Source organism: Cetorhinus maximus, chromosome 20 (genome assembly GCF_964194155.1).
Source record: "Cetorhinus maximus chromosome 20, sCetMax3.hap1.1, whole genome shotgun sequence".
NCBI classification, from domain to species: Eukaryota; Metazoa; Chordata; class Chondrichthyes; order Lamniformes; family Cetorhinidae; genus Cetorhinus; species Cetorhinus maximus.
The window spans coordinates 39,269,803-39,292,994 of NC_135898.1; the positions used below are offsets into that span (position 1 = coordinate 39,269,803).

General features: G+C 43.8%; 1 protein-coding gene across 1 annotated transcript in view; it reads left to right on the forward strand.

Annotated features, from left to right (window-relative positions):
- The window catches only part of pcdh15b (protocadherin-related 15b), a 1,616,824-nt gene that overhangs the window by 149,420 nt on the left and 1,444,212 nt on the right, over nt 1-23,192 (forward strand). The window contains exon 2 of the mRNA XM_078565941.1: nt 9,137-9,217. The gene's annotated coding sequence lies outside the window, so the exon portion shown is untranslated. The remainder of the gene's footprint in view (nt 1-9,136; nt 9,218-23,192) is intronic.

Genomic DNA, 23,192 nt, shown 5'->3' on the forward strand with positions numbered 1-23,192 from the left:
GGGGATGGAAATGAAAGATATATGGTTAGAGGGAGAGAATGTGAACATTTTATTGCATCATGTCACATAATGTTAAAGGGTCCTTTTTTGGAAGTTGTTCCAGGAGATTTAAAAGTTTCCTTGCTTGACCAAGAAAACAGGAATTGGAGTCAGATGTCTAATGACCAGAGCATTATGCAGCCCCACAAGAGCCCAGTGAACAAGTGCGAAGTGGGCCTGTCACACTGAATGACAACCAAGTAATCCCAGCGATGACTCCATATTGTGTGAGAGGCTGCACGGCACATCATGCTTCGGACACAAAACAAGCAAGTTGTAGATGGAATCCGTGGTACAGTCGGGGAGACTGTTTGCTGGTGAGAAAAATGGGATTTGTGCCAGCTGCATGGGGAGAGCAATCAGATGAAAGATGGCACAGTTTCTGCACTTAATCACTGCAATATTTTACAGGCATACAATTTGTTTCATTTTAAAAAAATTAGTACATACATTCTTTTGGAGTGTGAAATGCATTGTGTGTGTTTGTGAGTGTTTTTTGATTGTGGGAATTTGAAGCTGTCAGCAGGACTGTTGATTTACAAACAGGTTGGATACTTTCCCAGTGGTTATGGCATGCCAGACATGCAGCAGGCAAAAAACATTGAATAGATGTGAACGGCTAATACAGTACACTGCACATTGCTGACAAGTGAGCTGCAGCCCTTGGCTGGCTACTGACCTGCAATGTCACATTGGAGCATTCAATTGTAAGGTTACCTTTAGGTAAAGTTTCAGTTTTGTTGGCAATAAAACTGGGTCACCAGAATAAACACTTTTAGGTGTGTTTTCACACAGCCATCTGTTAAATTTATGATGCCAGAAGGTGAGTAAGGAATGTGCTATTTTTATAGTATTTCCACTGCAGATATGCATTTTATTATAATAAAATACCAGGTAATATTAAAATATTGTTACTGATTCATTTTACCAAGAACATAAAATGCACCTAAAGTCCTTCCTTCATGCCTTCTTTTATCTTCTAACAAATGTGCAAGATTGAAGTTAATTGTCCTGTGTTGTTTATAGTTGTTCCAAAAACCAACTTACCTTCTCGTCGAGAGCAGAGGTTAGGAGCTCCAAGTTCCAACAGACCTTGAAGTTTACTCACATGCACAAACCGGGAGTGGGCTACACATGTGCAGTTCAGCATTTTGAGCTCTTTGGGCTGAGGACAGGCCTGGTACCCCTGCGCAGAAAGGGAAAATGGCATGAAAACCCAGGTCATGTGACTGGGAGTGGAGCACCATTGAAGACAAGTGAACTAGGTAGGGGACAAAAAGTGGTCCCAAAGGGAGCGGGGATAGGCAGAAGTCCCAAAGAGGAGCCCCAGATAGGGGACAGAGACAGGTTAAGATAAGGGAAAAAAAAGAGAAGCAGAGAAAAAGGATCCAATCAGAGATAGGGCTGCAATTGGCAGACTTTGAGTTGTAATGGAGAAGCCCTGGCAATTGAAGAGGGCTCAGGAGAAGCCCTGAAGATCTATGAAGGCAGCAGAAGGTAGTGATTCTGTGCTGCGGGCTGTTGAAGCAAAGGGACCCCTTTGGAGCAATTGCATTCTGCTCTGCAAAGCCAAAAAGCTGAAGTTGTGCTTATGAGTTAGTGCTTGAGTGCAGACTCAGGAATCTAGGAGAATGGAATCTCAGGAGACAAGATTGAAACCCTGCGAGATGGGCTGTAGTTGATGCTGTCTGGAGAGAATTCCAAGGTGAGATGGGAATCCTGAGAGAGAGAGAGAGAGTGAGAGAGACAGGGGCCAGGATTTTCCAGCCCCGTCGCGGGCTGGACCCACAGCGGGCAAGGCGGTGCCCCAGCCAGAAGTCCATTGACTTGTAGCTAGACTGGAAGATCCCAGCAGCGGGTGGGTGTGGAAAGTCCCGCCCAGAGTTTCAACAAAATTGGTTGACTCATTGGGCAGAATCGTTCCAGATTTGTACTCAGTGCGGTAGTGGGTGGGAAAATGAAAGTTCTATCCAACGGCTGCAATGGGGGCTTATCACCCCATATTGTCCCAATCCCCCCTCATTAATCATGCATTCCTGGGAAACATGCCATTTCGATGGTGGACAGGCTCTGATTCGCCCACCATGCCATCGCCGCGCTGCTTCATCACACCAGGCGCCATATTTAAAATACAGCCACGTGCACACCTCCCAGTGCTTCCATCCAGGACTTCTGCAAAGAAGACATGGTCCCGGAAGGCAGAAAGACTGCAGCCTTTGCTTTAGTGACGCGTCCCTCGAGTGCCTTTTGGATGCTATGCAGGCCCACCGTAATGTCCTCTACCCCCGCTCTGGCCACAGGAGGGGCAGCAACATTACCTATCTGGCTTGGGAGGCGGTGGCAGTGGTGGTCAGTGCCAACGCCCTCCAAAAGAGAGCAGCTACCCAGTGCCGCAAATGGATGAATGATCTCCTCCGTTCCATCAGGGTAAGGCACTCTTCTCATCACTCTCAACTCTAAGTAGGGCTTTATTCTCTTAGTAAGTGTCTTAAATCTCAAACTTTGTCTACTTTAAACAAAATGTTATTGGTCCCTAATCGAACGTTACCAAAAACTTAGGTGCCTGGTCAAGGATCATAACAAAGATTGCAACACGTGTCCTCGATAATTTCAAGTTGCTCGTCTTTTACAAATGAAGAAAGATAGTCATGTTTCTAATGAATATTGTTACGATCAGAGTAAAGACCAGCAACTTTTTTTTGTAAAAGGAAATCCAAAATCCTAAACAAAAACAGAATTACCTGGAAAAACTCAGCAGGTCTGGCAGCATCGGCGGAGAAGAAATCAGTTAACGTTTCGAGCCTTCATGGAGCCGAAGGGCCATGAAGGCTCGAAACGTTAACTGATTTCTTCTCCGCCGATGCTGCCAGACCTGCTGAGTTTTTCCAGGTAATTCTGTTTTTGTTTTGGATTTCCAGCATCCGCAGTAGCTTTTCGCTTTTTGTTTTAATCCAAAATCCTAGTTACTTGCTAAAAGAATGTAGCCACCAGATTTCATGGTTTAAAACAGAAGATTTTTCTTACTATACAAGGGTCAAACAAAACAAACACTAACCACTATCTTAGGTAACAACCTTGTTACTGACAGGGGAGGAGAGATAAACTGAAACCCCAATTCCCTTCTGTTACCATCCACAATCAGTATGTTTGTTTTGTAGAAATGTGCGTTTCCAAGCCCCCTTTAAAGAAACAGCAGCAAACTTTCATGGGTTTAAAAATAAAGAAGATTATTTGTTCACGTACTCACCCCAAAAACATCTAAATGCTATATTATTCACACACCACACACAAGAGATACAATTAAAGAAGATAGTGCACTTCTACAAGTGTTAAAACCAAAAGAATAGTTCACAGTTAACATGTTTGGCTTGTTGCAAGAGATCATTCTGTGCAGGCCTGGTAAAGAGGAGCCTTTTTCCACTCTTAAATCATAGTTTAGAGGAGTTTCAATTGCTGGAGTTGAACATGAGGGGCAGAATCTTCTGTTCAGCGAGAGAGGGCGGGGCCCACTCGCTGACATATAAAATGACGCAGGGTGACGTTGGGTGTCCGTCCCAATGTCACCCCACGTCATTTAGATTTTCAGGTCGGCTGCGTGCCCGCCGACCTGTCGACAGCCTAAAAGACAAATTGAAACCATTAATAGACCTGCCCGCCCAACCTTAAGGCTGGTGAGCAGGCCGGGAGCCCTGGCGAGCTTTTGAAAAATCATGAAACCTCATCCACGAGCGAGATGAGGTTTCATGAGTGATTAAAAAATCTGAACATTTCAAAATAAAAGTTATGGACGTGTCCCAACTCATGTGACAGTGTCATATGGGCGGACATGGCAGCAAAATTTTTCTCTCATCCTTATTTGAAGTTTCAAATCTGAGGCGGACGTCAAGCTGGGCAGGCCTTAATTGGCCCGCTCACGTAAAATGGCGGCGTGCCCCGATCGGGAACCCACCTGCCCGCGCCCACTCCCACACATCTCCGCTAATGGGGGGAAAATGTTGCCCCTGGATTATCGCAGTATTTCCTTGAAGAGATAGCTTCTCAGCAGATCATGAAGTTGGTTCCTTGTGGCTTCTTTACCAGGAGTCCATGTTTTGTACTGGTGGACATCTTGAGAGAAAAGGAATCAGGCTAAGAGGCTTTGAAGATTTTCATAGCCTCCAGGTTCTTAAAGACAAAGATGACACTGCCTTTTTACTGCTGCTGTTCTGCCACTTTCGGTGTTCTCTTGCAGACTGCCCAGATCTCTTCTGAGTCTTTGGATAAAACTCATTATCTCAAGCCCTTTTCAGTCAAATGCTAGTACTGACATCACCCAGCCAGAATGGCTTGGAAGTCCAAAGCCATCACTTACACAATAGGAGATAGATGATGGTATTTCAAAGTTAACTTGTGGACAACGTGTCTTGTTAGCTTTCTTTCTTTTGCCATCCTGAAGACAAATCTAGGAATCCATTGAATCTGTTTTGAGTAAACTTTGAACTGTGGCAGGCCTGAATTCCACAGAACGGTTTTGTCTGGATGTGTCCAGAACTTTCTGGAAGGTTGAGATAGTCTGTTGAATAAGCAAAAGTCACCTGACCTCTTGGCAGCCATCTTAGGCACCTTTGTGAGTGTCTATCTTAAAATATAAAAGACAATTCCAGAAGCATCCCCTGGAACACAGTCCATGTTTGAAGTTATGAATACAAAGGCCTATGCTCAGCTGCTTTCACTCAGCATGACAACTTATATTCTAACACCAAGAATCAACATAAGTAAAGTATGAATTGACAGGCAAATTATAAATTACATGTTAAATGACAGCTACAACTAAAAGATCTTATGCATTGGCTCAGCACTCCGCCCAACACACAGGTAATCAAACTCAGTCACAAAATTCTTCAAAACTCTGTCTTCCTCACAAAGAATTTCAGCTCCTCTTCTAGGAGCTAGCCTTATGCCCAACCGACAGCTGTGCACAAGCAACCAAGTTCCATGGACACTGTCTTTGCAGCATGTCTGCAGAACCTCCTCAACTCTGTCTCGATGACGTGGATCCATCAATGTTACCTACAAACAACAGAAATAGCTGCAGCAACTTGCTGCATTCTCAGTTTCAGGATCTAGCCTGTCGTCTTCAGCTTGCCCGACCTGCACCACTGGACTTGATCATCAGCATTTTTTTTATTCATTCATGGATGTGGGCGTTGCTAGGCCAGCATTTATTGCCCATCCCTAGTTGCCCTCGAGAAGGTGGTGATGAGCTGTCTTCTTTAACCACTGCAGTCCATGTGGTGAAGGTACACCCACAGTGCTGTTAGGGAGGGAATTCCAGGATTTTGACCCAGCAAGAGTGAAGGAACAGCGATATATTTTCAAGCCAGAATAGTGTGTGGCTTGGAGAGGAACCTTTAGGTGGTGGCATTCCCATGTGCCTGCTGCCCTTGCCCTCCTACAACTACAACAACTGAGCTTGGATGGCTCCGTGTCCCCTTATATAGCCTCAACCAGCTTTAGTCTGCCCAGAAGTTTTGATTTTTTAATCTCAGTTTCAGTTTTTTGTTTCCTTAGGAACTAGGAAGGTCAGTTTCCCATTTTCAGTTAGGATCTGCCTCAAAAAATACAAGCTTTGAATCTACAGATTCCATCAAGATATCCTAGCTAAGTAGCATTTTGAAAATTGTGGCATGCACATCCAATACTTTAATATGCAAGAATAAAGAAGGCAGAGATTGTTTATTTGGATATTTTAGTAACCACTTCATGAATTGCAATATTCTCTGACTCCTGCGGTCATCTATTGCAACATTTAACTGTGCTTTTCAGAATTGGTTGACTATTTGTTACAAATACCTGCTGGTATTTCGATGCTACACTGTGACCTTTAAGTTTTTTGTGCATGAAAGTGATCTTTATCAATATGATTTAGTTAGATTTTAAATTCCTCACCACTGGTAAATAACCATAGCACTTGGTAATTGATGGGTATGCAGGTTGTCAAAAGAGACAGCATTTAAAATAAGTGTTATAGTCCTGTCAGAAAAGCAGTACTTCTTGGGATTTACTTACTAAACTGGAAGATAATAAAACCAGAACAGAACACAATACACTACAGGACAATCTCTAATGTGTAGACCACCTATCCTGCTTATATTGTTTTACTAAGTTTAAGCTGGTGATATATATCATGAATTCACAAATTGCAGTTGTAGTTAGCTAACTTGAAGTATTTGTGTTTAATATATTTACTAATCGTTGGAATCAATGTCGTCTTACACAAACAATTAAAACATTTTTATGAAGTGCAGTTTTTCTTTTTAGTTTATATTGAGCTGAATCTTCCGGTTGGCGTGCAGGGGAGGGCCTGACACACCGACGCATAAAATGACACGTGATGACTTTGGGCATGCGTCCCAACGTCATCACCTCGATATTTTGTTCGGTGAGCGAGCGCCAGAGGCGGCTGTGCGCCCAGCCGAAATGTCAACGGCCTATTAAGGCCATTAAGGAAGTAGTTAAAGTAATTCAGAATGCTGCCCGTCTAACCTTAGGGTTGGTGGGCAGGCGAAAAGCCCAAGCGGCCTTCATGTGTTTCAGGAAACGTCATCCACAGGCAGAATAAATTTTCCCATCTTTACAAACACGTCCCAACTCATGTGACACAGTCACATGAGGGGACATGGTCGAATAAATTTTTAAATCTGTTCTTAATTAATTTTCATAGCCATTCAATCTCCTTGAGGCAACTCCGCGCATCAGGGAGATTGCTGCGCTTTTTTGTGCGCATGCGACTCTCTCTCCCCTCCCCTTGCCCGCACAGGTAGCGCTGAGTGCTATTAGCTGCGTGTTACACTGGGCAGGCCTTAATTGGCCACCCATGTAAAATGGCGGCGTGCAGCCGATCGCAGGCGGCGTTCGGCTCTGCACCCGCCCCCATCTGCTCCCACCCGGCCCGCCCGTCATAGGAAAAATCCAGGCCATTAAAATGTTAAGCTTTTTAATATATGCTGGCAAAAAAGCAGATGTTCCATATGTAATTCATAAATGCATTCACTGCATCTCATTTTATTTCTGTCCTACACCGTTGCTATATGGGTACGGAGGGAGTGCTGCATTGTCAGAGGTGCTGTCCTTTGATTGAGACATTAAAATGACGTCCCGTCTGTCCTCCCTGGAGGCAGGCCTCATAGTAAGCTTAAAAGAGACGGGACAGAGTTTTGTGCTTGGCGGGCGTGCGCCTGACCCAATCTGGCGTGATATCATGTGAGATGATGTCAGGCAAGCGTCCCGAGGTCATTTCACGCAATGTTTCAGTCGGCCAGCGCACACAAAAGTCATAAGCACACCTGCCGACAATAAAGAGGCAAATTAAGGCCATTAACAGCACGATTGTCTTTAATTTTACGTTGCTCATTACGGTTGGTGGACAGGCAATCTGGCCAGGTGGCCTTTGCATTTTTCATGAAACCTCATCCAAGGATGAGGTTTCCGTGATGAAATAAAATAAAAATAAAAATCGGTGGACAGCATTTTATTATGTATATTTTCAAGTGCCTGGTTGGGATGCTTGGACATTTTTTTTTCTGCTTTTCAAAACATTATTTGAGGATTTTTGGGTCTGCTCTGTGCCTTCAGGGAGCTTTCTCTCAGCACTGGCCCGTGCCTGCATTGACGTCAGCGCCCGCCCTCCTCCCGCCCTCACCCGGCAGCGCTGAGCTTCTCAGCGCGCGTTTCACGCTGGCTGGCCGTTAATTGGCCACCCAGTGCGAAATTCTGGTCAGGGGCTGATCGCGGTCAGCGGCCCCATTCCCCAGCTGATCCCGGGCCCGCCGATCGTACCCGCCCACTGACCTAAAAATTCTGCCCAGGGACTTCTCCCCACTGTTCTAGCTAACATTCGTCCTTACACCAACAGAATTAAAACTGATCTGTTAATTATCTCTTGCTGTATGTGGGATGTTACCGTGTACAAATTGGCTGCCACATTTCCCTTCGTTGCAATGTTGGATACATTTCAAAAGCACTTAATTAGCCTTTAAGCACCTTAGAACATCCTGAGGTCCTGACTGTTACTATACAAATGCAAATTCTTTCAAACTAAAGATGTGAACATTAAAACAGTACAATATATGAAAATAAGGACTATGCCCTTCTTTCCCCTACCTTAGCTCACCACAAACCACTTGTTAAATTATGAGCCCTTATTGCGGCTGCAGGCTGTGTTGTAGATGTTGAAATAGCGGTGAGCAGGTCATCAGTAGTTATGACCTTGTCATTTTTTACTATAATTGAAATGTGTGCAAATCAAGTATGGAGGTAAGCCTGCAGGACTCCACAACTTTACTGTGCCACATCCAATTGTAAATTACTCTGTCAAAAAACATTACCGCAGCAGAATCCATGAGTTCTTTTAATAAGAAATTAGATCCTTCCATAAAAGAAAAATATTAAAGGGTGCAAGGAGCAGGAGAGAGGAATAGACATGATGGCTCATGTGGAGAAAAACACTGGTGCAGATTTAATAAGCAAAATGGCATGATTTCTTTCTTTGTCTAAAATTAAGATGTGTGAATTGTATTATTTCCAAAAGGAAACAAAATTAGACTTTCTGTAGTCGCAATCTAGAGAACAATGTGCCTGATTTTCTGAAGTACAAGCAATACAAATAAAAAAGTTATTGCTTTAATGCAGCCTTGAAAACTTTCCTTTTTTGATATCCGGGCAACAAATTTGATTTAAATCTGTATTTTCTGATGGATTGGACTTATTTTAGCAAGCACTACTCATGTGAAGGGGAAGGACTATGTAGCTTTCACAAGGAATATGTTATCAGAATTTTGAAATTATTGAACCACTAGTTCAAAAGCCAACTTAGAAAGATTAAGTAAATTACATAAAGCTTAGGCTCCTGTAGATACTCAAAGTTTATTGTAAACAATGCCCCTACTGTCCATAAAGCTTTATTCATTTATTCATTAAATTCATCTAATTTATTCATAGAAACACGTGTAATTCAAGGAAAATGCAGAGAGGTTCAAAAGGAAAAGCAAATGAATCCTAATTTAGCACTTGATGTAAAGACCCTGAAGTAATACTAATCAGTAACACTGTTTTGCAGGAAGATGATGGCATAATTCACAAGAGTGGAATCGATGCTGCTGTCACTTTACTGTCGGTAACAGAAACATGAGTGAATAAGGTAGGAGGCACCTTGTTTGTTTCTGCACAATCATAAAAAAAGACTGGCTCCTCTGCTGTTTTAAAGCAAATCTGTTTTCAAGCAAGTGAGCATTCGTTCAGCCACCATGTAAATGATTAATCTGCTGCAGGAAAGGCTTCTGCAGAGTCATGTTAATAAAATAATTATTACTGCTACATTTATGGAAAGCTTGAATACCTGTAGATCATGTTTGCAGCAACCTCCCTTTCAAACTATGGCTCTGGGCACCTTTGTGAGCTAGGCTAGATTGTTATTTCCTATGCTTGCACAGATGGATTTATTTTGTTCAAGGTAATAGTTAATACATTAGATCATGCTGAAATGCTGCTGGGTTATAGCCTTTGTTTGTTCATAATTAGTTCATTTAAATAGAGAAGTTTGATATCAGTTGTGCTGATGAAAAGCACACTAAGTTTAAAATTTTGTTGAACAATTCCACTTGGGCTCTCAATATTTGATTTTCTGACCAAATTCCTCAGGATTTTTATTAATCGAACTCATTTTAAGACCAAGGCCTAGAAATTGGTCAGATCCGTGTCTAATTTACAGGCATAAAATGAACATCATAATGTTGCATATGGTGTGCACATGCACATTCTATACTGGAAATATGCTGCTAACTTGTGTGGTAAGGGCAGAAAAAACGGTCCTACTGCAGTGCCGAAGACCAATGCCAACTGTCCCTTCCCTCCCAATTGCTTTCCCCTCTTTGAAGGTTGCTCTGTGTTACCTGTACCCTCCGTTGTGGAATATGCTAAGCCAGGATTCCAACAGGACGAGCTGTAGGTGCGTCAGGGTATTTACTTTAAAAATGGTCTATTTACAGAATGTACATAGTTTAGGGGTTTAGGGGAAGGCACATCTCCCCTCAAGGGAACACTGTCTGCTGCCTAGAGTACCTAGCAGATGATTGCTTGATGTCTGCTGCATCATCATCATGCACCTCTTAGATTAACATCTCCATTCTGTCAACATTTTATACTGGGCCAGTGGAGGAAATGTCAGCAGCGACAACAGTAGGCAAAGTGGGGTTGCGGTGAATGAGGGCATCCAAGGAGACCAATCGATCTTTAATGGATTGAAAGGCCTTGAGTTGCTCCAAGCCCCAGAACCATCGTTGGCCTTTCCGCAGGAGATCTCTTAAGGATTCTGTGAGTGCGACCAAGTTAGGGATAAACTTTCCCATCTGGTTTGCCATCCCAAGGAAAGGTTGAAAGTCAGTGATGAATGTTGGTTGGGGAAACTCAGTCGTGGCTTTTGTTTTCTGTGGATTGACTGTAATACCATGCTGTTGGATGATGTGCCTTAGGAATTTTATGTTGGTCCTGGTGAGCACATTCCTGTTGTTCTGCATGAGGCCTACTTCCTGGAGAGCCTTGAGGCTCTCTCTTACCCTATGGTCATGTTCGGTTCTCGTAGAAACATAGAAACTAGGAGCAGGAGTAGGCCATTTGGCCCTTCGAGCCTGCTCCACCATTCAATATGATCATGGCTGATCCTCCATCTCAACGCCATATTCCCGCTTTCTCTCCATACCCCTCGATGCCCCTAATATCCAAAAATTTATCAATTCCTTTCTTGAATATACTCAGTGACCCGGCCTTCGCAGCCTTCTGCGGGAGAGAATTCCACAGGTTGACCATCCTCTGAGTGAAGAAATTTTTCCTCATCTGTGTCCTAAATGGCATACCCCGTATCCTGAGACTGTGGCCCCTGGTTCTAGACTCCCTAACCAGGGGAAACATCCTCCCTGCATCCAGTCTGTCTAGCCCTGTTAGAATTTTATGCGTTTCAATCAGATCCCCTCTCATTCTTCTAAACTCTAGTGAATACAGGCCCAGTCGAACCAAACTCTCCTCATATGACAGACTTGCCATCCCCAGTATCAGCCTAGTGAACCTTCGCTGCACTCCCTCTATGGCAAGTATATCCTTCCTTAGGTAGGGAGACCAAAATTGCACGCAGTACTCCAGGTGTGTTCTCACCAAGGGCTTGTATAACTGCAGTAAGACAACCCTACTTCTGAACTCAAATCCTCTTGCAATGAAGGTCAACATACCATTTGCCTTCCTAATTGCTTGCTGCACCTGCCTATTTACTTTCATTACAAGGACACCCAGATCCCTTTGTACATCCACATTTCCCAATATATCACCACTTAAATAATATTCTGGCTTTCTGTTTTTCACACTGAAGCATATAACTATCCATGTTATACTACATCTGCCACGTGTTTGCCCACACACACAACTTGTCTAAATCACCCTGAAGAATCCTTGCAGCCTCCTCACCACCCCGCCCAGTTTTGTGTTGTCAGCAAACTTGAAAATATTGCATTTGGTTCCCTCATCCAAGTCATTTATATATATCATATATAGCTGGGGCCCAAGCACTGATCCCTGCGGTACACCACTAGTCACCACCTGCCACCTGGAAAAAGACCCATTTATTTCCATGCTCTGTTTCCAGTCTGTCAACCAATTCTCAATCCATGCCAGTATATTACCCCCAACCCCATCTGCTTTAATTTTGCCCACTAGCCTCTTATGTGGGACCTTATCAAAAGCCTTCCTGAAATCCAAATACACCACATCCACTAGTAGAATAGATAAGGGAGAACCAGTTACATCCTCAAAAAACTCCAGTAGATTAGTTAAGCATGATTTGCCTTTCATAAACCCATGCTGACTTTGTCTAACCCTGTTAATGCTTTCCAAGTGTTCTGTTAACACGTCTTTCATAATAGACTCTAGCATTTTCCCCACTACTGATGTTAGGCTAATTGGTGTGTAATTCTGTTTTTTCTCTCCATCCTTTTTTAAATAGTGGGGTTACATTTGCCACCCCCCAATCCTCCAGAGTCAATAGAATTTTGGAAGATGACCACCAATGCATCCAATATTTCCAGGGCCACTTCCATTAGTACTCTGGGGTGTAGATTATCATGCCCTGGGGATTTTTCAGCCTTTAACCCTCTTAATTTCTCTAGCACATTTTTTTTTTACTAATGCTGATTTTCTTCAATTCCTCCCTTTCGCTAGACCCTTGGTTCCCTAACATTTTTGTGAAATTATTTATGTCCTCTTTTGTGAAGACAGAAGCAAAATATGTGTTCGATTCTTCTGCCATTTCCCTCGTTTCTGACTATAAGGGACCTACATTTGTCTTCACTAATCTTCTTCGCTTTACGTATTTATAGAAGCATTTACAGTCAGTTTTTATGTTCCTTGCAAGTTTACTCTCATACTCATTTTCCCCTTCTTGATCAACCTTTTTGTCCATTTTTGCTGAATTCTAAACTGCTCCCAATCCTCAGGCTTGCTGCTTTTTCTGGCAATTTTATATGTCTCCTCTTTGGATCTAATACTATCCCTAATTTCTTTTGTAAGCCATGGTTGAGCCACCTTTCCTGTTTTACTTTTGTGCCAGACAGGAATGAATAATTGTTGTAATTTATGCATATGTTCCTTAAGTATTAGCCGTTGCCTATCCACTGTCAACCCTTTTAGTAAGGCTCCCCAATCCATCATTGCCAACTCGCGCCTCATACCCTTGTAGTTACCTTTATTTGGATTCAGGGCCCTAATTTTGGATTCAACTTCTTCACACTCCATCCTAATGAACAATTCTATCATTTTATGGTTGCTGTTCCCAAGATTGTTAATTAATCCTCTTATTGCACAATACCCAGTCTAGGATAGTCTGCTGTCTGGTTGGTTCCTCAATGTATTGGTCTAAAAAACCATCATGTATGCACTCCAGGAAATCCTCCTCCACAGTGTTATTGCTAATTTGGTTTGTCCAATCTATATGTAGATTAAAGTCTCCCATGATTACAGTTGTACCCTTATTGCATGTGTCTCTAATTTCCTGCGTAGTGCCTTCCCTTAGATCTCCATTACTGTTTGGGGGCCTATAAACAACCCCCACCAACATTTTCTGCTCTTCGGTATTTATTATCTCCACCCAAACAGATTCCACATCTGAGCCGATATCCTTGCTCACTATTGCATTGATTTCCTCCTTTACTAACAATGCTACCCCAGCTCCTTTCCCTATTTGTCTGTCCTTCCTAAATATTGAATACCCTTGGGTGTTCAGTTCGCATCCTTGGTCATCCTGCAGCCATGTCTCCATAATTGCAACTACATCAGAACCATCCATATCTATTTGCACTGTTAATTCATCTACCTTACTGCGAATGCTTCACACATTAAGATACAATGCCTTTAGCCTTGCCTTTTTAACCTTGTTAGTCACCTTAGCTTTATTTTGCACTATGACCTCATTTGTTTCTCACCCTTATTTTTCTGCCTACCACTTTTGCTTCTTACTTTTCTGTCTTTCATTTCTATCCTTGTTTCCCCCTCCACTGTCTCCCTGCTCTGATTCCCATCCTCCTGCCATTTCTAGTTTAAACCCTCCCCGACAACAATAGCAAACACCCCACTGATGACATTGGTTCTGGTCTTGCCTAGATGCAACCCACCCTATTTGTACTGGTCCCAATGTCCCAGGAATCTGAATCGCTCCCCCCTACACCATTTCTGCAGCCATGTATTCACCTGGTATATCCTATTATTTTTACTCTCGCTAGCATGTGGCACTGGTAGTAATCCTGAGATTACTACCTTTGAGGTCCTACTTTTTAATTTACCTCCTAACTCCTTATATTCAGCTTACAGGACTTCATCCCTTTTTTTACCTATGTCATCGGTACCAATATATACCACGACCACTGGCTGTTCACCCTCCCCCTTCAGAATACTCTGGGCCTCTCTGAGACATCCTTGACCCTGGCACCAGGGAGGCAACATACTATCCTGGAGTCTCTTCTGCGAGTGCAGAAACGCCTGTCTGTTCCCCTTACTATTGAATCACCTTTCACTATAGTCCTTCCTCCCATCTTGTGCAGCAGAGCCACCATGGACTTGGCTTCTGCTGCCTTCCCCTGAGAAGTCATCTCCCGCCAACAGTAGCCAAAATGGTATGTCTGTTAGTGAGGGGGATGGCCTTAGAGGACTCCTGTACTACCTGCCTTCCTCTACTCTGCCTGGTGGTCACCCATCTCCTTTCTGCTTGTTCAGTCTTTACCTGCGCTGTGACCACCTCACTGAACGTGCTGTCCACCATCTCAGCATCACGGCTAAGTGAATCCACCCGCAGCTCCAGCTCTGAAATGCGGTTAGCTAATAGCTGCAGCTGGACACACTTCCTGCACACATGGTCGCCAGGAACACTGGAAGTGTCCATGACTTCCCACATAGCGCAGGAGGAGCATATGACGGATGCGAGTTGTGCTGCCAAGACTTCCCTTTAGGTTAAGCGCGTTAGTTACTCCCTTTAACGAATACTAATTATGCTAGGGGCCTTATTCCACTCCAAACACTCCCACTACAGTCCAAAGTCCTTACCTCATTTTGTTTAAGTTAATGGGCTGCAGCAGTTTAATTAGTAGAAAAAGTAGAAGCGATCACGTAACCCTACTTACCAGTCAGCTGCCTCCCCTGCGTTACATCACTTTTTGAATCGTGTTGTCCTTGCGCAGCTTTCAGTCCCGAGTTTTCCCAGAATTCTTGCTCTGTCTTCACGTCGCTTTCAGCCCCGAGTGCTCTTTTTAAATCTCTGCTCTGACTCTCAGCTCCCGCTCTTTTTAAATCTTACCAAGGCCGCGGCTCCTCTTGCGCAGCCTCCCGGTCCCGCTTTGGGGGACCACCAGCTGCTTTATCTGCTCCCCCCTCTCGCATGTGGTCAAATTCCTCCTGAACCTTTGGCAATAGGGGGTTTGGCAACCTCCTAAGTGTGAACAGGCACACTGGCACGGCACCTGAGAGAAGAGAAATATGATATTCGCTTTTCAGCTTCTCCAGCTCTTGAAAATGCTGTGGAAATTCCTGACAGAATGTCACCCTGGTTTCCGATGGAAGAATCTCATCGAATTTCTGCGTGATGCCAAACCATACACACACATTCCTGTGAAGTAGAGAAATGCTTTGGTTATGAACGACATAAAGAGTCTCTGTGATCTATTGCTCCTTGTGGCACAGTGTGGCAGTAACCTGACTCTTAACATGTAGGTTTGTTCCTCCCGGCCCCTGGAGTTTTATATTGGAAGGCTGAAGAGGAATTGTGTGGAGCCATGCAAGGTGATCAGCCGGGACAGATATCCCTGTGCTTGTCTCCAGTTTGAAGCATGTTGGGAACCCTTTGACCTCTAAATTCATGGACCAGAAGTCCTGGGAATGTTGGCGAACTTCATCCAGGAAGTCTGAGAGTCCGACATGGGTGTTAACTTACTGTGGTGCCATTGTTTGCCCTGTTTGTTGGAGACTGTTATGGACAGGTGAGGAGAAGCAAACTGTACTCCTTTATTTTTCTTGCTTTCTGTCCATAAGCAGAGATGTTTTATTTTTTTTAATGCCCTGCGGCATGTTTCCCCAAACCCACTGTCTGTGAAGTCAATTTTAAAGTGATTCTCAGCAAATTCTCTTGAGGGTTCAATCAAAAGTGTTGTTTATTCATGCGTTCAAACCTGAGGGATGGTCGTCACAACTAAGTACACACAAACACACACACACAAGTGCACACAGAAGCATGCGCACACACACACACACAATTGCATGCACATACAAGTGCACACGCGCAAGCACACACACAAGTGCGTGCACACGCACAAGTGTGCATGCACACAAGTGCGTGCACACAAGCACGTTCACACATACACGCACATAAGCGCTTGCACACAAGCACACGCTCAGACACAAGCATGTGCTCAGACATAAGTATGTACACACACCAGCACGCGCGCACATGCGCACACACACACACAGGAGCGCACACACAAACACAAGTGCGTACAAGCATGCACACACACAAGCACATGCACACATAAGCGCGCATGCACGCACACATGCGCATGTGCGCACAAGCATGCATGTGCGCGCACATGCACACACGCACACACAAACAAGCGCGTGCACACACAAGCGTGCGCACACACAAGTGCACACAAGCATGCACACACACACAAGCATGCGCACATGCACACATAAGCGTGCATGCACGCACACAGAAGCATGCATGTGTGACAAGTCTGCATGCATGCACACAAGCATGCACACGCACACACAAACACACACACAAACAAGCGTGTGCACACGCACACAAGCGCATGCACACACGGCCACACACAAGTGCGCACACAAGCACGCATGCACGCACAAGCACATGCACACTCACAAGCGCGCATGCGCACACACACAGAAGCACACACAAGCGTGCGCACATGCACACACGTGCACGCACACACAAGCGTGCATGTGCACACACACCACCGCGCGCACACAAACAAGCGTGCGCGCACACACACAAGCACACGCATATGCACGCACACACAAGAACATGCACGCACAAGCCCGCCCGCGCGCGCGCACACACACGTGCACACAAGCCTGCATGCACACACAAGTGCGCACGCACACAAGCACGTGCACATGCACACACGCACGTGCACATGCACACACATGTGCACGCACACAAAAGCGCACACATGCACACAATAGTGTGCACGTAAGCACACACGCACGCACAAGTACACACTCACAAATGCGTGCACAGGCACACGCAAGCAAGCACGCGCACTTAAGCGCGCACATAAGCATGCGCATGTACACACACAAGCGCGAGCACATGCACACACAAGTACGCACGCCTACATAAGCGCACGCAGACGCACACAAGCGCACACAGATGCACACAAGCGCACGCAGACACACAAGCGCATGTGCACATGAGTGCACACACACAAGTGCGCGCACGCAGACACAAGCATGTGCATGCACACACACATGCATGCACAAACAAGCGCATAAGCACACACAAGCGCATGCACACGCACGCACAATCGCACACAGAAGCACGTGCACACATTTTTAAATAGGCAGAAAGTAAGGTTTGATTTACACAGTTAATGGCCTCTTTCATGTCTTATGGACGTGACGTAGTCTCCAAATGAGCAGAAGCACTTGCAAACTCCTGAATTGCTACACCTGAAACACCCAGCAGGATGCCGTCTGTGCTGTCACCTCATGTCACGGCACAGATATTTCAAAATGGCAGCGGATCAGTATCCCACCATTTGTATCGTTTTGGCAGGCTTCGACATGGCCAGAGTTACTGAGTTTAGCCCGAGAGAAGCAGACCTTCTCACTCCTCGGTGTAAAGCGAGATGGTGGACCGAATTCACTTGGTCGGGATGGCCTAACCAAGACGATGCTGTTTTGAGGAATGTTGTCGGTATGGACTAGTTATTGGGCCCAGAGTGATCTGGAGCAAGTGAACAACCCCACCTGAGGCCTGAGCGACATGGGTATGATTGATCCGATTTGCACCCGGCCCTACAAAGGAAGGGAAAGACCTGACCTGGTTTGGTTGTATGTGGGTGGAGAGACCTGAGGTTGCTTTGAAATGCAGAAAATGCCTGTCCATAGTGATTTCTGTGTGGGTCTTTGAGGCTTGAAAACAGATGGGTAGGGGCAGTGACTGTTCTTGTAGTGCTGCCATCTCTACATGTCTTTAGTGAGGGTGTCACCAAGATGCCTGACGAGGTGTCATGCCAATCCGGGATTGCAGTCACCTTGAACCATGGGTGTTCATCGTATGGCACCAACAATCAATTAAGTTGGTGCTGCCACCGCTGCGACCATGTTGTAGAATGTGCTAAGCTGGGATTCTAATAAGGAAGAACTGTGGATGTATCAGGGTATTTACTTAAAAACTAGTATATCTACCCTATTTATAGTCTGTACATATTGCGTTACTGGGAAGACACATCTCTCCTCAGGGCTACCCTGTCTGCTGCCTAGAATACCTAGCACATGACTGCTTGATGTCAGTGCTACATCATCATGTACCTCAGATTAGTACATCCGTTCGGTTAACTCTATATACTACACCCTTCAATTCATTGTCATGAGCAAATTTTGATATTGTACTTCCAATTCACGAGTCCAAATCATTTATATAAATGGTGAACATCAGTTGTCCCAGAACTCATCCCTGTGGGACAACACATCCCACCTTCTATTAGTTTGAGTAAATACCTTTAACCCATACTCTATTTTCCTTTCTGTGGTCAGTTTACTATCTATTCTACTAATTGTTCACTGGTTTCACATGCTGTGTGCTTAGTCATGAGTTTTCTATAATGATCTATTGAAGGCCTTTTGAAAGTCCTGTATTTCTATATTTTTTCATTTTACCCTTTTATGTTTTAAGTGCGGTGATGGAAGTTCTGTAGCAAATACAATCTATAGTAATCAATGTGACTTTTATTTTAGTACAGTAAATACCTATATAGAGTAAGCGGTTTTACTGAGTTAACTGTGCTGCTAAAGAATATTACACATGATTCTAATATTTTTGGGAAAGTCAATGAAGTCTTAACACTTGAAGTCCTAATGAGCAGTCACTAAATTACATATTTAGTTCAGAATATCATAAATCGAATATGTAAATTAGATGTAAACATATTTGTTTGGATTCTCCCTGCAGAGAGATATAATTGTTACTGACATTATCAAATCCTTGAGTGATACCAGCAGTTGAACTCCCACAGATGAGGGTTACTCTCAAATGATCACAAATGGCAATGATTTATGATATTGCGAAGTGCAAGATGAATTAACAAAGAATTTTTGTACCTGATGCTCAGTACAGACTGTGATGAGTTGTTTTGCTTTTACCTTTAAGCAAAAATGGATATAGCCCATATCCTTGAAAATATGTCATGTGACAACCTATTTAAAAGAATCATCCTATATCAGCAGGGGATAAGCACCCAATAGTGTTTAAAGGTGCAATGCACCTGATGTTTATTTTGAGTCTTTTCTACTATTATTTCAGTTTCCAACATTAGCATTATATTTCTGCCTTTTATCTTTAATGTTGATTCATCTTCCTTTAAAATGTTAAGCAAAGTACCTTAATTAGAAATAATTTACAATTCAATCATCAAAACTAAAATTCTTCCTTGTCCATATAACTTATACATATAATTAAATAACTAAAGCATCTGTCAGCAGTGTCCAAACTGCAGTCAGTAGGTCAGTTCCAACCCCTTGAATCCTGGCAATCTGGTGCATGAAGCCGAGGCAACTGAATCACATTTAGACAAAAAGAAAATACTGTGGATGCTGGAAATCTGAAATAAAAATAGAAAATACTGGAAAATATTCAGCAGGTCAGGTCATGTTGCATCTTTGAAGAGAAAATGAGTTAACATTTCATGTTAATGAATTTCCATACCGAGGAACACCTACAGCGGTATATGGATGGACTCCAATGCCTGTAAAAAGCTTGGTTTGATCATTAGGAAGACAAATGCCATGGCCCAAGATGCTGCCTACCATAATTGACAATTGTGAACCTGATGCATTTTACAACAATCAGTGATAGTTTCATATCACCATTACTGAGATTAGCTTTCAATCCCAGATTTATTAATTGAATTTAAATTCCACCATCTCTATGGTGGGATTTGAACCCATGCTTCGGAGCATGAGCTTTGGATTACTAACCCAGTGACATTATCACTTCAGCACCATCTCTCCTTCTCTTGCCACCCTTTTGGGAAGAGAACCACCCATCCTTATTGCCTCAAGGCGAACCTGAAAGTCAGTAAAGCAAGGGCAACCTGTCCTCGGGTGTCAGCCATCTAGTCTTTCTTCTCCCATCATTGCTACTGCTGTTCTCAGTCAAAGGGCAGCCACGATAATGGCCACTGTGGTTTACTTAAATGGGGTCCATGCTTGCAAAGTCCTGATTCCATTCCTGCCCCCACAGCTGCTAATTGGCTGCCCTGCCCTCCAGCCAATTGGTAATCCACCTCTGTGAAAATCGGGTGCTGTGCCTGCTTCCCCCTAGGGTTGGGCCGGGCCAGAAACGGAAGGAAAAAGTGAAAACAAAAAGCTAAAAGCTACTGCGGATGCTGGAAATCCAAAACAAAATAAAAACAGAATTACCTGGAAAACCTCAGCAAGTCTGGCAGCATCGGCGGAGAAGAAATCAGTCAACGTTTCGAGCCCTCATGGCCCTTCAGCAGAACTGAAGCATAGTTTCAACAAGGGAGAAATATAAATTGGTTTAAGGTGGGTGGGGGGGAAGAGACACATTGAGGGTGTGGTGTGAGCAGATAATCAAAAGATGTCAGAGACAAAAGGGTCAAAGAGGTGTTGAAGGTGGTGGTCTTTGTCTGAGAAAAGTGCTAATTAAGAATGCAAGACAGGATATTCAAAGTACAGCTCTAGTGGGGGTGGGGTGGAAAGACTAAAGGTTTTAGTTTTAGATTTAAAAATAATGGAAATAGGTGGGGAAAGAAGAATCTATATAAATTATTGAAAAAAAAGGCGGGTGGGGGGGAAAAGAAACGGGGTGGGGATGGGGGGAGGGGGGTTTAAGATCTAAAGTTGTTGAATTCAATATTCAGCCCAGAAGGCTGTAAAGTGCCTATAGGCGCTTTACAGCCTTGTAGGCACTTTACAGCCTTCTGGGCTGAATAGGAAAAAGTGAAGTCCAGCATCTGGCAAGATGAGTCTCTGGGTTTTGATATTATTCTATTGCTGTCAGCTGTCAATGTGAAGAGTGTGTTTGAGACTCTGACAGGTGCTCAGATGTTTCTGATGGCTGCAGTATTGCAGCCATGAACATTGTCTGAAGTCATTACATGAAGTTTAGCTCTGTTGCTGATCAAATCTAACTGAGATGCTGAAAAGCAGCAAGTGAACATTTTGGCCTCAGGTGCCACTCACTTACACCAACATGTTTCTTGCACAACAAAAACACAGTGTACCACTCAAGAAGCTGAGTAGGAGGAATTATTTAGTTCAGTGTTCTAGTGTGTTGAAGCACAGATTCATCACAAACCTCGTTCCATTGATGTGGCTACAGCCTCATCTCTTCTGAATATGGCACTGACCTACACAGTGATTTCCCATGCAGCACGAGCCTTGGATCCATGCTTAGCACTGGTACGCCAGTTTCATCTCCACCAAGTTCACAAAAATCTATTGGCTTTGGCTGATTCATCCAAGACTAAAGGTGACGGTGGAATTTTACACTGCCCTGGGTAGGTTGGCAGAAGTAGGGGACAGGGTGCACAAAAATTGGGCACCATGACAGTGATGGTGTGCCCACTACCTCTGTCCATGATATTCCACCCATAGCGCGGGAGATGTTGGCTGGCCCACTAGCCAATTGAGGCCGTTAGGTGTCCAATTAATGGACAGCAGTAAGACCAGGTGAGCCTTGTAGCCAGACTGAGTGGCGGACCGCACTCCCCCTCAAAAAAGATTATTTCACCCCCCACTCCTCTTTGCCTACCAATCTGACACTGACGAGACCCCGGACTTACCTATAAACCCTAGCTACATGCTGCTCGTCTTCGGGGATGATCTGTTGTCCCAGCAGTTGTTACCATGACTGGTGGTGCTGCTGGGACAAGAGAGCTGCTGACCATTTAGTTGGGCATGCCTCATCAGGTAGGTGGAGTGCAGTGAAAGGCCTGCCTCAAGCCAATTAAAGGCCCGCCATTAATTAAATGGCCATGGAGATGCAGGCTTGCCACTAACTTTTATGCTGGGGAAGGGGACCCTGGCTCCAATAGAAAATTTAGCCTTATGTCTGAATCTCAAATGGACATCATCATCATATCCAAAAAGAATCAGGAAAGAGGGGTGGCACTTCCTTTTCAGAAGCTGCCTCAGGTTCATGGTCGCTTTCAGACTTAATACATATTTCAAATTTCATCTCACTTGTGGGTTTAATTTCCTGGACCCCGCGATGCTGATAAATATTTTAATGTTGACTTAATTTTCACAAGTTTTTGCATTATTCACAGCCTCACATGGATACTTCTACATTAATATGTTGAGTTCCTAAAGCAACAGGGGGCATGAGGTTTGTGTACTCTTGCCTGTTGTATATTGAGTGCAGACAAAGTATAGGAGGTCTCCCATCCATTGCAAAGTTCCCAGGTCCCTGCAGGAAAAGTCCAAATATCTAAACACATGAGGGAATAAGTTGTACTCACAAAGAACCCTTCCGCGATGTACAATTGCACTTTATATTATGAAAATATATTGAATCAGATGGTTGTGGGTTCAAGTTCACTCCAGAGACTTGGCAAAATACATCATTGACTCCAAAGTGCTTAGGGTAGTCCTGAGTTCATGAAATGTCCTGTATAAGATTTAAGTTATTTCTTTATATTTCATATCTGAAGTAACTTATTTTCACATATGGCTTATCATATTACTTAGAGCCAGGGCAAATGCAACTGTGAGAATAAAGAACCATGAGAACAAACACTTGTGTCCAGCTTTTTAGTCAAAATGTGATGACATAAAACACATGAACAATACCTTTGAGCTATTAGACAAGGACAGTTGATTGTTGTAATGGGGAAGTTCTTCTCATAAATAATCCTGGAGCAAAACAACCAATTAACACTGAAACAATGCAAATTTAAATTAAAGAAACCTTGAAGCAGATAACAGGGAAGCAGTCTGAGATGAATTGATAAAAGCAAAATACTGCGGATGCTGGAAATCTGAAACAAAAACAAAAATTGCTGGAAAAACTCAGCAGGTCTGACAGCATCTGTGGAGAGGAAGACAGAGTTAACATTTCGAGTCCGTATGACCCTTCATCAGAATTGAGCCCCTGTTGAGAAGTATGACAATTGGAGTGTAGCTAGCCACCTTAGTTAATGCCAGTCTATGCTAAAAGACCATTGTTGTCAACAATTAGCACAAGAATATCCAGTTAAGCCTGCAAATGTTTGTGAAATCTAATGAGAAAAAAAAGGAGAAGGCAAGGAAAAGGCAGCAAAGACCCCATCTTTCCAGACAGGCTATCCGAGTGCCTGCTTAGACTCTGGTTTCCTGAATGTTAGACT